Raw genomic sequence first — 2,696 nt, 5'->3', positions numbered from 1 at the left:
AACTCTAACCGAAAAAAAAAAAATTCATTTCAATATAAGAAAACCCCACGCGACTCCAAAAGTGTCCATTAAAATTCACAACCATCGTGGTTGGTTTTCTTGTTGGGCATATAAAAAGGTCGAAGCTGTACACTAAGGATAAGTGACAACCACAGAAGAGCATCTTGCGTGATGATTTTTAGTGCAAAAAGGGATGCTATCGCATTTTGGTCCTTATTTTTGTTTGCTAGTCTTTATTTTTTTTTTACTACTCGTCTTCATCGTTGCTATACTGATTGGGGTTGAGACATTGACAGATACCAGTTCCAGTAGTGGTTGGGTGTTACCTAACCATCGTCCTCTAGCCTATATATGCGCGCTCCTGAGTCTGGAGTAACAGATATAGTGCGATGCTCAAGATAGTCGACAGGGTGAGTGTCTATGGTAAATATTAAAACAACCCTCGTGATGATGCTAAGCTAACATTTATAGGACGGGCCAGAGCCAGAGCATCAGAAAAGTATAGCAGACCGAAGGAGCCATCAAACAAAAAGTGATGTCATAAAATTATGCTTAATGTTGCCGAAATTGCTGTTTTCGGGAGATAAGTCCATAAAGTAAATTACGGTGTAATTGAATGTGCTGCTGGTTCTATATACCCTCTATACCTCTGCTATGCGATGTGCTCTCAACACTATGAAAATAACGAACAACGGTTCGGTTGAGAGGGACCTTTATGGTTTGTTTTGGTTAGAATATGGGTTTGGGTTATTTTCTGTGTGTTTATAGTTTTCCATATTTCTCTCGAAAACGGGATAAATGGAAACGGAGTATGTCAGTTGTTAGGGTGATTGCTCAAGATTGTCAGAGTTTGAAGGGCGAATGGTATGGCAGTTTAATGTTTTTAAGTGTTTTTATATGGTTCTTTTGTTTGTTTTTTGTCTTTCTACAGAGAAGCGTGCAGATCGATAGATTTTTGGGTGAAATGAAGTTTAAGAGTTTTTAAAACGTCTGCTTTAACAAATATCTTACTGCGGAAGGTTGAAACTTTGTTGGTGTGATGGAAGAAGTGCTTCTAAAAGGAAAAACTAAAGTGATGGACAGTCAAGTTTTATTAAAAATTACAAATTGATCAGAAGGAAATTGAATTGAACAAGAAAATTAATAAAAATTGGTTTTCTGTATCTACATTTTGGTTTCAGGGTTTATTCCAGGCTTCCATTTGGGAATTACATATAGATTTCGAATGCCTTCTTTATTTTTGGAAAGAAAGCTTGTTATGAAAAAGTTTCGCACTTTTCTTTCAAAACAAAAATCTTACTTCTTTACGGCCAAATGAGCATAGCATAGTAATGACATATACCTACACGGAGAAAAAAACGGTATGATCTCCATTCTCCAACTTAAATCCCACAGCCTCATAAAACAATATGATTTCCGCTTGACCTCTGTTAATTTTAAGGTGAACTTTATATCATTTTAATGTGAGTTTTCATCTTAAAAAAAAAACCGACAAAAAATAAAAATTTAAAAGTTATAATCTGACTTTAGTTGCAGTTTATCATACTTATTTCCAACTGTGACCTGTGAGATGTTTTTCCGCTTAAATTAAGTGGACTTCTTTTAAATTTGCCTATTCAAGAAATTAAAAAGATTTGTCCGCCTAATTGAAGACAAAAGTCGTCTTGGAAGATGGAAGTTATCTTGGCAAAAAAAAAAACCATGCGGAAATCCGCTTAATTTAATGTGGAATCTGCTTGTTTGTATGTGGTCTTTTTCTCCGTGTAATATTTCTCACTATTTCCTTAAAAGAAAAACAAGATACAGACTTTGTCCGTTTTTTTCTTGTCTTTGAAGGTTATCTACATCAGGGTTAAATTTTAACTGGTATCTTAATTATTGAATCGCTTTTATGGAGCGAACTCGTCACGCGTAGCGAAATTTTGCTGACACGATGAGATATCCGTAATATTTGTTTAATCCATGTATTTTTACGATATTGTTAGCATTCAAAAACTTTTTAAGATCATTTTTTTACGAATTTCCGAATCTCAGTTTTATTGTTTGGTACAGACAAAAAATGGCGTATCAAGATATTGTTGACACGAAGAACTTTCCCTCCAAATTTAAAAATGGTTGTTTGTGTTTGTTTGAGTAAGTGCCTTAGTTGACGTTGAGGTTTGGGATTTTCAGGATTTTAGTCCAATTCAGAATTCTTCAAATAATTTGTTTGGTATTTTGACGTCGAATTACATCACCGTTAAATTTTGCAAAGCTTCTTATGCAATCACGTCGTATTTTATTGTCTTGAGTATATTACTTTTTTTCAAAAATAATATTTTTCTCAAAGATATTGGAAATACAAATTTTTTATATCTCAATATCTTAGTGGTCAACCTAACTAATAGTTTATTTAAGCAAATTCCAGTTTGTGCTTTTGATTTGTATTAAAAAAGGAACATATTATTAAAAAATATATATTTCGGATTAAACATCAAAAGAATTTCATTGAAAATTAGTTTTTGAGACTTTTACGTTCTGCATTTCACTTTTTGAGTATTCACTTGCGTTGCCGATAGTGAAATTGGGTGTTCTACATTTTTTCGCTCATTTAGATTTGTTGATCGAATTCAATTCGCTTTGTTTCTGCTCGTGAACTTGGTATCTTATTCAATGAATCTCCAATTTTTGGACAAAATATTTTCAAAACTTATATT

The 2,696-nt window shown here is 33.3% G+C and overlaps 1 long non-coding RNA gene across 1 annotated transcript; it reads left to right on the top strand.

The window, feature by feature from the left end:
* The first annotated feature begins 488 nt into the window (after positions 1–488).
* LOC129913283 (uncharacterized) lies at positions 489–1,130 on the top strand. Its single transcript, XR_008772026.1, has 3 exons — positions 489–718; positions 769–864; positions 932–1,130. It is a non-coding gene; the product is annotated as an uncharacterized LOC129913283 (long non-coding RNA).
* Positions 1,131–2,696: the final 1,566 nt, after the last annotated feature.

Source organism: Episyrphus balteatus, chromosome 3, assembly GCF_945859705.1.
Source record: "Episyrphus balteatus chromosome 3, idEpiBalt1.1, whole genome shotgun sequence".
NCBI lineage: Eukaryota > Metazoa > Arthropoda > Insecta > Diptera > Syrphidae > Episyrphus > Episyrphus balteatus.
This window is presented reverse-complemented; position numbering and strand designations above follow the sequence as displayed.